At 37.1% G+C, this 13296-nt stretch overlaps 1 long non-coding RNA gene across 2 annotated transcripts in view; it reads right to left on the bottom strand.

Moving 5' to 3' along the window:
- Nucleotides 1–13296, bottom strand: part of LOC124504685 (uncharacterized) — a 48778-nt gene that overhangs the window by 16396 nt on the left and 19086 nt on the right. For both annotated transcript variants that reach the window (XR_006960503.1, XR_006960502.1), the window contains exon 2: nucleotides 453–553. This is a non-coding gene — a long non-coding RNA (uncharacterized LOC124504685). The remainder of the gene's footprint in view (nucleotides 1–452; nucleotides 554–13296) is intronic.

Here is a 13296-nt window from a genome sequence, read left to right on the forward strand (position 1 = left end):
GCATGAAACTTGAAACCTGCTTAGTCAGCAAACCTTGGATTCAGTTCAGCTTGGACATTTAGGTGCCCCCTCCGCTGGCAGCAGAGGCATTTACTGTCCAGCGAGGCATGATTCTGTTAGGATGCTGTGCCAGGCTCTAAACTTGGGCTAGGAATCACAGAAATAAATGGAGTGCATCATCAGAAGAAGACTGAGAGGTACAGTGGACAGCATGTTAACTTTGGGATTTGAAAAATCTAGTTTAAGTTATTGCTCTACTTTTTACATAGCTATTGGGAAATAATACCCACCTAAATTGTTTCTATAAAGACTATAGACAATGACCTGGCACACAGTAGGCATTCAATCAATGAGAACTCTTACTTTTCAAAGCCCTAATTCTAAACAACTTGTCATAGCCACATCCTCATAACTTTGTGTCTTGTTTGGAGTGTGTAGGCAATTATCCTTACCTCTTATTCTTCCATTTTTACTGTGCTGCAAATCAGTTTAGAGCATCCTCATATTCAGGTTTCAACTCCAGCATCAGCAATTCCACACAGTTCACCACTGCCTAGAAAGCAGAACTCAGGTATTAGCTATCAGATTCAAAACAACATAAAGTTTGCTTTTCAATTTTCACATTGATGTGAACCTTACCATTGACATGTGAAATAGATTTGGATACTAATCTATTTGCCATCTTTGTTAGGAGCTTTGCATGTATTTTGACAATTTCTCACTTGTATTAAGGAACCATTCCACGTGCGTGGGTATTGGCAGTAGTATCTTTTTTTAAATGTTTATTTATTTTTGAGGGGGAGGAGGGGCAGAGAGAGAGAGAGGGGGTACAGAGGATCTGAAGCAGGTTCTGTGCTGACAGCAGAGATCCAGATGTGGGGCTCAAACTCACGAACCATGAGATCATGACCTGGACCCAAGTTGAACCCTTAACTGATTGAACTACCCAGGTGTCCCTTGGCAATAGTATCTTAATATGCAAACAGAATATTTCACTAAACACTCTTTTCAAATGAATGCACATGACCGTTCTCAGCCAAAGGAAACAACTTCTTAGGCAACTGAAATCTACTCATTTAACAAATATTTATTGAGAATCTGCAATGTATAAATGACCTTGTAGGTGCTGGGATACACTGGTTGACATGGCAGATGTGGGTCATTGAAATAATTCCTCTCTCATAGATCTTACATTCCAGTGAGAAACACACAATAAATAAGAAAACATAAAAAAAGAAAATTAATGTGAGAAAATGATGACTGCAATGAAGAAAGCAAAACAAAGTGATATAATAGTGATTAAAGAGGCTATTTTGTTTATTTATACATTTTTACCTTAATTTACAAAGCAAAGTAATAGATGCACGTAGTGAAAAAAAAAAAACAAATTATCTCCCCCCAAATCTAATGAATAGGGAGAAGAAAGGTGGGAAGGCTTTTCTGAGGAGCTAATAACTGAGCTGAGACATGAATTAGGAGGAGACAGCTAATAAGAAGGCCTGTGAAGAGCATATCAGGAAAAGGAATCCAAGTGCAAAGGAGCTTTGTCCATGGAACAGAGGAAATGACAATGTAGTTGGGGTAAATTGAACAAAGGGGTGAGAGATAGGAGATGAGATTGTAGATGTAGGCAGAGGCCAGACCATATAGGATTTTATGGGGTGTGGCAAGACCATTGATTATGTTCAAGTTACAGTGGGAGGCTATGGACAAAGTTGGATTAAGCCAGGAAGAGATATGGACTGATTTGTTAAAAAAAAAAAGTTTTTTTTTTTAACATTTATTTATTTTTGAGAGACGGAGAGAGAGACAGAGTGTGAGTGGATGAGGGGCAGAGAGGGAGACACAGAATCTGAAGCAGACTCTAGGCTCCAGGCTCTGAGCTGTCAGTACCGAGTCCAACGCGGGGCTCAAACTCACAAACCGGGAGATCATGATGTGAGACAAAGTTGGAAGCTTACCCGACTGAGCCACCCAGGCACCCCTGGACTGATTTGTTTTTCTAAAAGATGATTCCATCTTCTGGCTAGAGGACGGAGTATAGAGGGAACAGCAGTGAAAATGGGAGGCTTTTATAGTAGTTCAGATGAGTGATGACTGTGGCTTAGAGCAGGATAATAGTAGTAATGATGGGGAAATTCAAGATTTCCTTCAGAATAATTTGTTCAGAATTTCCAGAATTTGTTGATAAATTGGATTTGGGGAGTGAGGTAAAGCAGAAACTAGAATAAGTCCTAGGTTTGGACTTGAATTTTTGGGCATATGATGGTGCCATTTACTGAGATAGGAAAGATTGGAGGTTGAACGTGTTTTGGGGAATTGGTTTTGATTTGGGAAAGTATGGTAGACTTATGAGATAGTCAAATGGAAATGTCTAAAAGGACAACTTCTTTGGCTATTACCAGATGCTTCCATTGTCCTCTCTCACAACACACAGCCATCTTGTTGGCTAGGTTAGAGATATTTAAGAAAGAGGCCAGACACCCATGCCAGTCCCAGATACCTCTGTCATCAACTTGCAATTTTCCCTAGGAGTTAATGCAGCGGCTTAGGGGACCATGGGGGGGGGGTATTCCTCGGACACCTATACTACATTCTAATATGTGTCTGAATAGCTGTGGTTGGTAAAGGAAGTAGTTTCCCAGAACAGAGTTATATTTGGCCAAAAAAACATTTCCAACTACATTTTCCACTTGGCCTACAGATAGAATAGGGCATGGCATGAAAAAATAATACAATCTGGTTTGAAAATGTTTCTTATGCATTGACACACTAAAGAGAAAAGGGTTTATTTTTCTTCTCCCTCAGATTCTGGTTCATAAATTTATAGTTCTTAAAATTGGAAAGATCTCAAAGAACAATGGAGTTAGCTCCTGATCTCAGGCATGCAAGGTATCAAGGCAGTCAATTCCTAGAAGAATCACTACTACTTACTTTATTATTATCACTACTAAATTCAGTGGTGATTTACTAATCATTACTTTAAAAAAGTTTTTTTTAATGTTCGTTTATTTTTGAGACAGAGACAGACAGATCATGCACACAGGAGGGGCAGGAAGAGAGGGAGACACAGAATTTGAAGCAGGCTCCAGGCTCCTAGCTGTCAGCACAGAGCCCAGCTCGGGGCTCAAACCCACAAACTGCAAGATCGTGACCTGAGCCAAAGTCAGACGCCCAACAGACTGAGCCACCCAGGCGCCCCTACTTTTTTTTTTTAATTTAGGTCCCAGTTGGTTAAAATAGTGTAGTAATAATTTCAGGAATAGAATTTAGTGATTCGTCACTTACATAGAACACCCAGTGCTCATCCCAACAAGTGCCCTCCTTAGTGCCCATTTGCCCATTTAGCCCATCCCCCCACCCAACACTCCACAAGCAACCATCAATTTGTTCTCTGTATTTAAGAGTCTCGTATGGTTTGTCTCCCTCTCTGTTTTTATCTTATTTATACTTCCCTTCCCCTATGTTCATCTGTTTTGTTTCTTAAATTCCACATATGAATGAAATCATATGATATTTGTCTTTCTCTGACATATTTCGTTTAACATAATACACTCTAGTTCCATCCACGTTGTTGCAAATGGTAAGATTTCATTCTTTTTGATAGTCAATCATTACTCTATTTTTGTAAGAGAGCTTACTGCCTTTGAGAAATAGGCCTTTTCTTCAACAACTTTATACATTTAGGTCTTCAAAACCTATTTTCAGCTAAGAAATTAAGTGTAAATAAAATAAATTCAATATGGACAAAACATAAAAATAATTCATAATCACTAGGATGCTTCCTTATATGCAAAATGTTCTTTGAAACTAAAAAACCATCCTTCCAGGCACCTCCCCACACTCCCACCCACCCTTCCTGGCTTTTGCCCTAGTGGCTAAACATCTCCACTGGGATATCATTTTGCTCTTCTAACACAAAGTTCTTAATTTCTGGCTTGTCCCATCTATATAAGAAGGATAGGGCTTAATATGGTTTGATGTTGCTTTATAGCAGGCCCTCTCAGCTTATCAGATTCTTTTACAATGGCCATCTCATTATACAGACTCATTCCCATAAATGTCTTCTTACTGGTTGATGGGTCTGTTACTTTTTTGAAAGCTCCTCTGAGCTAAGTTCATTACTACACTGAGTTCTCCCTTAAACTATAGCTGCCCCCCTCCCAAGTCTATTTTCAAGGTCATCTCCCCTAACTTAAAGCAGAAATACTGTGACACATTGAGACAAAGAAACCAAGGAAGTAGAATTTTTGAAAGCCAAGGAAGTAGCCACATCTTATAACAAAACTGAAAGGTAATCACCATTGTCTACATTCAGACCACTACCACAAACCAAAAATGGGAGGGGCATTAATTTCAATAACAATTTGCTGACAGAGTCTACCATTTCTTGTCATGCTATTTGTCCCATTTCTACATCAAAGGCCCAAAGGTTTTGTTTGCTGGGCCTTTCAAGGTAACATTAGAGCTGTATTCTGTACAAAAACTAGCTCACCTCAGCTTGTGTTCTCTGAAAAAGTTAGCTCAACTCAGGTCAATTATTTCTTGCACTTGTACAAGATAACCTGATTCTTAAGTAGGCTTGCTTATGGAGAGAGACTTTGGAGAATCTTCCTTCTCAGTAGCTCTAATGTAAAATAAAGGTTGGAGGTATAGACTGTACATAACTTTTGCCTTAGGTCCTTCAGTCAGGATTAAGAGTTGCACCCACCAGAAAAGAATGGTCTCCTTATAGTTTAACTTGCCAACTTCAGAGAAATAATATACCAGATTCCCTTACATACCATGACCTATTTACTTCTTCCTCTACTTCCTCAACCAAAAGGAACTCTACACTTCCTAACAAAATAACATCTATCTTAACACTAATATAGAAATCAACTATATTTTTTTATTTTATGACCATTTACTCCCTTTGGTCTTCCCCTGGGACATGATTCTTTTTAACAATTTTACATTTCAACTAAAGAATGTAATTTTATTTTTTTAAATTATTTTTATTTTTATATTTATTTATTTATTTATTTATTTACTTTAGTTTGAGAGAGAGAGAGAGAGAGGAAGGGGGGAGAGGGGCAGAGGGAAAGGAGAGAATCTTAAGCAGGCTCCATTGCTCAGTGTGGAGCCCGCTGCATGGCTCAATCCCATGACCCTGGGATCATGACCTGAGCCAAACCAAGTTGGACGCTCAACAGACTGAGCCACCCAGGCACCAAGAATATAATTTTTAATAATTTGAAACAATTTATAACAATTTTAAACAATTCCTAACAATTTTACATTTCAACTAGAGAACTTAAGGTGGATTTAACTTTTTAACTTAGTGTGCATATTCAATAATCTCTTGAAAAGCTTAAGGACACTTACTGGAATTCTGTTTTCTTTTTCCCTCTCCTCCTTTTTTGTCTTTTCTAAGATGCAAGATTTGGCAATGTGCAGACAAAAATACATACTGATTTGGCATAGGTTTGGGAGCCAGATAGACCTGGCTTTGTGAATTTGGTCTAATTATTCAATTTTTCTTTTGATCTAGTTATTCAGCATTTCAAAATTTGATCAGAGAAATGGATATCTTATGGAATGCCATGAAGATCAAAAGAGATGTGGATCAGCCCAGTGCCTGATGGATTGATTATACAAGTAAGGTTTGATTGATTATAAAGTTTGTATGTTCCAAGTTCCTATGGGGTCTTGGAGTTGGATACTAGTTCACAGAAATGACTGTTTCTCAATTTTCCCTGATAATAAGAATTTCTTATGGTATTGGTTAAAAATAAAATTTCCCCGGTCTCATTCCAGACTCAATGAATCAGAAACTCCAAGTCTTGGGAGTCAAGGAATTGTATTTTTTACAAACATTCCTTGTGATTCATATTACCAGAAAAGTTATAGGAACACTGATACAGACTTTCAGTGTCATGTTCTATAATTACAAGCAAAATTTGACATAAAATAACATTATTTTAATAATTTGATTTTTTAATGTGTGGAGCTTATGTTCTTAGTTAAATTACAGTTTAATATTTTAACTGAACTTTACATCAAATATTTAAATTTCTAGTCCATGTGTCTTTTTCTCTGTAGTTTCCACAAAACAGTCAAACTTCATTCTCATTAGTGAACAAAGATGATACTGCTTTTGGCTTTAACTAATTTTAAGCACTTTGGTAATGTACAGCAGTACATAAATATTTATAATACTATTAAATGTTAATAATAATAATAATAATAATGGTCTACACCCACAAGACTTGATTTGTGAATTAGCCAACTAGCTGCATTTTAATATGCTTTTAGCAAATCTAAGCTTCATAGAGGCAAAGCTTGAAATATTATGCATAAAAACAGCACATTCTTTCTCGCTTGAACTCAGATTATTTTTATTCTTTCTTTCTTTTTTTAGATGGGCCTCTAGCTAAATGCACATTTTAGGTTATGTTTTGCAACGTATTTTTAAGTATTTGGCATCCAGATACACATTTAATATTTCATTCAAAGATGATATTGTGGATGGTGATTATTATCTTGCTGTGTTGTATGTGGCAGGGACCCAGAGGAGTGAGAAAATGAGGAGGAAAGGGTGGGAGAAAGGTTGGATAAATCAATGTAACAGCAGCAGTTCTTTCCAAATGAATGACTATTCAACAAGGAACATTTACTGAGCTCCTACTAGGAGCCAGCTACCATCCTAATTCCTGAACACAGCTACTAACTGCTCTGTTGGCTCCTTGTTCTCAGTTTTGCCTCTGAGCCCTGTGATCAGCTACAGACATGGCAATTGTTGGTGACCAGTTGACACTTTCTTAACAAGAAAAGACTCAGGCTGTTCTTGGTTACCCTAGGCCACAGCTACCACACAGTGGTTGACACTCTATTTCAGAATTGCCTGTAAGTCTTCTATTTTAGGTCTATGCCTACCTAATATGAATACAAAACAAAAAAATGCTCATGGTTTGTCTTGCTCTCATCCACTGCTTAGTTTGAGATGACACTAACTAGAATCTAGATTATGCCATCATGTATTTGTTTATAAGTTGCTTTCACATGATTCTTTAGTTGTTTCCTATTAAATTTATCTTTTTTCTTTAGCTAGTGCCTTCCTACAATTGTTTTCCTATAACATAGTTCTTAGGATAAAACTATGTATGTGGAAGATCCTCAGATGTTGTTCGCAATGAGTAAATACAGACAAACATTATTTCATTAGCTGTACTAGAGGAGCTTGCTGGTGACCATTTATCTTCATTTAATGTACAGTAAGTGATAATGATGAAAATTAATTTTTTTAATGTTTATTTATTTTTGAGAGAGAGAGACAGAGTACAGGTGGGCAAGGGGCAGAGAAAGAGGGAGACACAGAATCTGAAGCAGGCTCCAGGCTCTGTGCTGTTAGCACTCTGTTAGCACAGAGCCTGACACAGGGCTCGAACCCACAAACCGTGAGATCAGGACCTGAGTTGGAGTCAGACACTTAACCGACTGAGCCACTCAGGCACCCCAAAAATTTCTATAATTTAAGAAAATCTGACATGCAGTGTTTTTGGAAAGTCTGAAACGACTAGCCATATGAAAGTCTAAACATGGTCACTAACAATGATCAATTATACTCTCAATAATTTGGATTAGGACATTATTTTCCTCATTCCAGGAAAATTAGAAAATACAGAAAGTATACATAAGTGTTTGAAGTAAACAATTTCAGTTGCATTTATTTTTATTTTATATCTTTTATATCAAGTACATCTATGCTATATAACTGTCATGAACTTGTTTATATTGTCTTTGGAATTATTCTTTCTTTTCCATTGTTCACATTTTGATATGTAGTCTTCCAAACTTGCTTTTTGTGCATCTATTTTTTCCATAAAAATATGTGTATACTTACTTTTTATTGTAATAAGCATTATATACCTTTTTATAAAGATGCTCATTTTTGATTGGACGGCTGATGAGGGCAAGGGGTGGAAATGGGGGCAACATCCACAGATAGACAACACTTAATTAGAAACTTGGAATTATCTCCAGTTTCATAAATAAGATGTCTTTGCTTTCTGCTCTGATTTAAATCTATTTCAGGGGATAGATCATATCATTTACATCAGTGTTGGTCAGACTTTAGAATACTTCATAATTATCTGAAAGCTTTTTTAAAAAATGTATACCCTCTCCTCCCCCCCCAGCCTCACCCTCAGAGATTCTGATTTAACATGTAACCAGGCATTTGTCAGTTGTAACCAGCATTTATTTATTTTTTTTTTTAATTTTATGAAGAGAGGGATTTATTTTTTTTTGTTTTTTGTTTTTTTTTTTTTATATGAAGTTTATTGACAAATTGGTTTCCATACAACACCCAGTGCTCGTCCCAAAAGGTGCCCTCCTCAATACCCATCACCCACCCGCCCCTCCCTCCCACCCCCCATCAACCCTCAGTTTGTTCTCAGTTTTTAACAGTCTCTTATGCTTTGGCTCTCTCCCACTCTAACGTCCTTTTTTTTTTTTTTTTTTTTTTTTTTTGTAACCAGCATTTAATGCCACTTCTCATTTTCATCTTAATTTCCCTTTAGAGGAATCTCCCTTTGGAAGATTAGTCTGAAGAAGTGTCACCTGGGCTTGGTGACACTCCATCATTTGGTGACTCTACTTCAGAAATTTCAGTCTATAGCAGTAAAACAACACCAAAGTTAGAACTGGAAATCATTACAGTGTCAGCATGATGACTACATTGTTCCTGTGGTGTTATTTTTGTTGTGGTTCCTCTAAAGCTTCCTCGGTTCCAATCTCTGGTCAATTATGTGAATCCCTGATATCCTTTCAGTCAGTTCCTTCTTTGTCTAAGGTAGCAAGAATTTGTTTTTGTTGCTTGCAATGGGGAACTAAACCAATAAAGAAAATCTATACTACTGGGGTCTAGGAACTTACATTTTTAGCAAATTCTCCAGGTAATTCTGATGGAGGTAGGTCCTCAAGCTACACTTTGAGAAACATTGTTCTATTTTTTTAGTATTCCACATAGCTCTTCGTATCATGGTATTCATGTAGAACGTAGTCAATAAATGCATCCTAGATGAACAAATGGATAAAAGGATGGATAGATGATGGATTCTTTGTAAAGATGTCTGTCCTCAGATCTACTAGTGCTAAACTTTGGACAAATAAATGTAGGTTGATTGGTGGTGTTCCCTGAAGTTTTCTTGTTAGGTATATGTGCTGATTTTACTTTGATGTAGTTGAAAACCACAAAGCAGTTTAGAGAAGACAATGAGCAGGAATGCAGAAAAAATTCATCCTAAAATCTTACTAGTAATGAAGAAATGAGATTTTATAAAGTATGCCCATAGTTCTTTTGTTTTTTTTTTTTTCTTTCTGGATGGTGGCATAGATCTTTGAAATCTTGTGTATTTTTTCATTATTTTAAATACTAAATAAAGGGGCGCCTGGGTGGCGCAGTCGGTTGGGCGTCCGACTTCAGCCAGGTCACGATCTCGCGGTCCGTGAGTTCGAGCCCCGCGTCAGGCTCTGGGCTGATGGCTCAGAGCCTGGAGCCTGTTTCCCATTCTGTGTCTCCCTCTCTCTCTGCCCCTCCCCCGTTCATGCTCTGTCTCTCTGTGTCCCCCAAAAATAAATAAACGTTGAAAAAAAAATTAAAAAAAAAATACTAAATAAAAATAATAAGCACATGAAGACAGGAAGACAGCTAATTGAAATCTCTTTTTCTTGCTTAAATAGGTTGAAAAGTATGTCAGTAGGTAATGGAATTTTTCATGAATTTGACCTTGATGGCAACTTCCTCAAAGTTGGAGCAAAGGCCATGCTATGTATGCTTAGTTTGTAGGACTTTTCCATTCATGATTTCCTCAGTCTTCTAGGGAGTCCTTACTAGTATTAGTGAAAGATTTTTGTAAGCATTTTCTTTCATACAAGGATAGAACCCTCTTATTACTCTTAGGTCCTCAAGAAATGTGAATAAGTACTTGTGCACCCCAAAGACCTAGGCTTAGTTTACATTAATATATCTTTGGATCAATTTGGCTATAGTTCCTCACTACTAATTTCTCATGGGTTTTGTTTTGTTTTGTTTTGTTTTGTTTTGAGAGACAGTGTAAGTTGGTGGTAAAAACACTGGCCTAAGAACTTGGACACAGAGTTTCGAGTCCTGGTGCTGCAATAATCTGACTGCAATTATGGATTTATTTGTCTGACTTCTCCCACTACTTGGACAGAGATCATGTTTTATTTGTCTTCCTATCAATACCACCTGGCACATGGTTAGTGCTTAGCTAATGTTTACTTAATGAAGCTTGAATGAACTCCTAAACTTGGGCAGCTCACAGCCTTTTTGGATTTCAGACCCATCATTTATAAAATAGGTTGGTTGTTCTCTAACATGATTTCCAGATCAGACTTTCTGTGATTCTATGATCTGTGTACACTGAAGCCAACCTCCATACACAGTCTCACTTGTCTGGGGGCATTGAGAAATGGCATTGCATTACTTACTTTGTTATAAGTGGCTTCTTAATCTCTGAGTCACTCTTACTGAAAATGGTTTCAAAGAGACTGCAGTGTTGCTGTATATTTAGTGGAGAACAAATTGGAGAAGTGCCCATTCAATATTTACTTTTATAGTTTCGGCAGAGTGCTCTGATCCATGAAGACTGTTGAGATATTTCACACAGCATCCATCTCAAGTAGTTTGGTACTTACATGATTAGACTGACAAGGCTACATTTCAACAAATTTGTTGGTCAGCTAACAAGAGTTCAAATGTCACATCTATCCATCCATAACATACTACAGCTTTTCTCTACTCCTTTACAGTAGAGTGAATTTTGCCTGAAGAATCATAGAAACATCAGGGCTGGAATCATAACATCAACATTATAGAAAGTCAGAGTAGGAGGATCTAAGGTTTGTTTTAAGGGACCTTAGGAGCTGGTTGAGTGGGGTATAGTGTGTATCTTTGTGGGGGAGGTCTAATTAGGCAGGACTCTGAGTTCTCTTCATCCCAGCTTCAACCATCTCAACTAAGAGCAACCCCACTTTTGTTCATTATGCTGATCTTCCGAATAAAAATGTTCTGCTGCTAAATAAAATTCTGACCTGTCAGTCTAGTCCAACTCATCATTTTTAGATAAGGGGGCTCAGGTGGATAAAGGATTTGCTCTTGAGAGAGGCCACTAGAAGATGTAGACCGGCTCTTAATTTTCAAAACAGATTTCAGGAAAAGAAATATCATAAGTAGAAGGTATAGGTGGCAAAATCTGAAGGAAGAGAATGCTTAATTTTTGTAGTTTACAAAGCACTAATACATACATGTCATTTGATTTTCACAACACACTTGTGAGGCAAGTATTACAGGTATTATTAACCCTAATTTACAGATGAGGAAACCGACACTGGGGAAGGTCAAGTGGCATGCACAGGGCCATAAGTGTGAGAGCCTGGCCTAGAGCTCAAGTCTTCTGATCTTGAACTCAATACTTTTTGTATTACACCACACTGCAGACTGAAGAAAGACACATGACAAATAAATGTGTCAACATATCTTAGAGACAAGAATCAGTAGTGGGTAGAGCACTCACACATTCTGGTGCCTGAGGATATGATTTGGCAATTGTGTGCATTTCCCTAAAGTCATCCTATGCTGTCTTTGCTCATAGTCTGAATCATGCACATTGTTCCCATTGGTGGAACATTTGAGCATACTTTTCCATGTGCTATTTTAGCAACATCAATTTGCTAATTATGAAGACAAAATTATCTTATTAGATCATAAGGAAACCTGCCTTTTGGTTTTGTCAAGCTTTTGTTACTGCTGGTTAAAAATCTTTTGGTATTCCCTGTAAGAATTTACTTAGCCAAATGTTTAATGTGCACCCAGGTAAGTTTTCTTCTGTGTTAAAGCCCAATTTTATCTTCAATTTCTTTTTTCTTCCCATCTTCTATTCTTTATCTCACAATAATTATTCACTATTGAGAATGCATACCTTTTCAAGGGTAAAAAGAAAACTTTAAAAGAAATGAATTTAAGCCTTATAATATAGGACTCAATATATAACCATACGTTGAAACATTTTAGAGATTAGATTATAAAAATGAAGGAAGATTTGAAAGAAAAACTAGTCTTTCTGGGAAAACAGCTGTGCAGTACTTTTCAATGTGACATATAAAGCAGGTTGAAGTTTGAGGTTAAAAGTCACATTTGGCTAGTTTACATTTCTTGGTACTCTAGGAAAAGGTTTAGAGCCCTAAAGGTATATAATTAATGAACTGTGTAAAGTGCAGGAGAATCATTTAAATCAATTTCATAGAACAAAATCCAGTGTATTTAATTAGGCCAGCTTGGAAAATATAAGCATGTTATTTGAGAAATTGCTACTACATTCATATGCTAGGATAAATTGATAAGTTCCGTCTTCTTACAGAATTGTTTAGGTGTCTGGCTTCTATGGGCCAGATGGAAATGGGATAATATTTGGTATCGGGAGTAGAAAAAGATGATCATGGAGATAAAGTCACATCCTTCTTTTTACTTTGCCCATGATAAAACAACATATGAGGACTTTAATACAGCCTCTTTGTTGGGATTAGGTAGAGAGGTGAAAAAGACAGAAAGCTGCAAATAACAGTGGCTTAAATGAGATATAAATTCATTTCTCTCTTACATAAGTGAAGTCTGGAAGTAAACAGTCCAGGGTTGGTAGGGCAGATTTATAATCATCAAGGACACAGACTCTCTTTTACCCTGTTGCTCTGCTACCCTCAGTATGTAGCTTGTACCTAGTGGCCCAAAATTATTGCTGGAGCTTCAGTCATCACATTTTTTTTTCAGCCCAACTGAAGAAAATAGACATGAAGAAGGCTACATGATCTCCCTTTGAACTCCTCTTATCTCCCAATCTGGACTAAAGCATAAATAAATAGCTGATGCTTCTGGTCTAGTAGAAGAGAGACAAACTTGAAGGAATTCATTTTTTTCCCTTACAATTTGCTAGGCAATGTATTTTAAGATGTTGCTCAGTACTAGATGTGGTTGCTCCTTGTGGAACACCAAAAGAACTGAAACTCAGGATAAAAATCCATAGCATCATCATTGTATCCCTAAATATACAAACCTAAGTTTAAATGTTATTGAAAATGGTGGGTGGGCCAAACAACCATATTCCAGACTGGTATGAACCCTGTGTGGCCCATGAGAATTTTCTGGAAAACAATAAAAAGCCCCATGCAGTTCAAATCTAAATAAGGAAAACATCTTCAAATATTCTGTAACTTATTTTCTAGCAAGGATCAGGG

The sequence above is a fragment of the Lynx rufus genome, unplaced genomic scaffold (genome assembly GCF_022079265.1).
Source record: "Lynx rufus isolate CCGP_SWC_20201006 ecotype Redwood Valley unplaced genomic scaffold, mLynRuf1.p SCAF_9, whole genome shotgun sequence".
Classification (NCBI taxonomy): domain Eukaryota; kingdom Metazoa; phylum Chordata; class Mammalia; order Carnivora; family Felidae; genus Lynx; species Lynx rufus.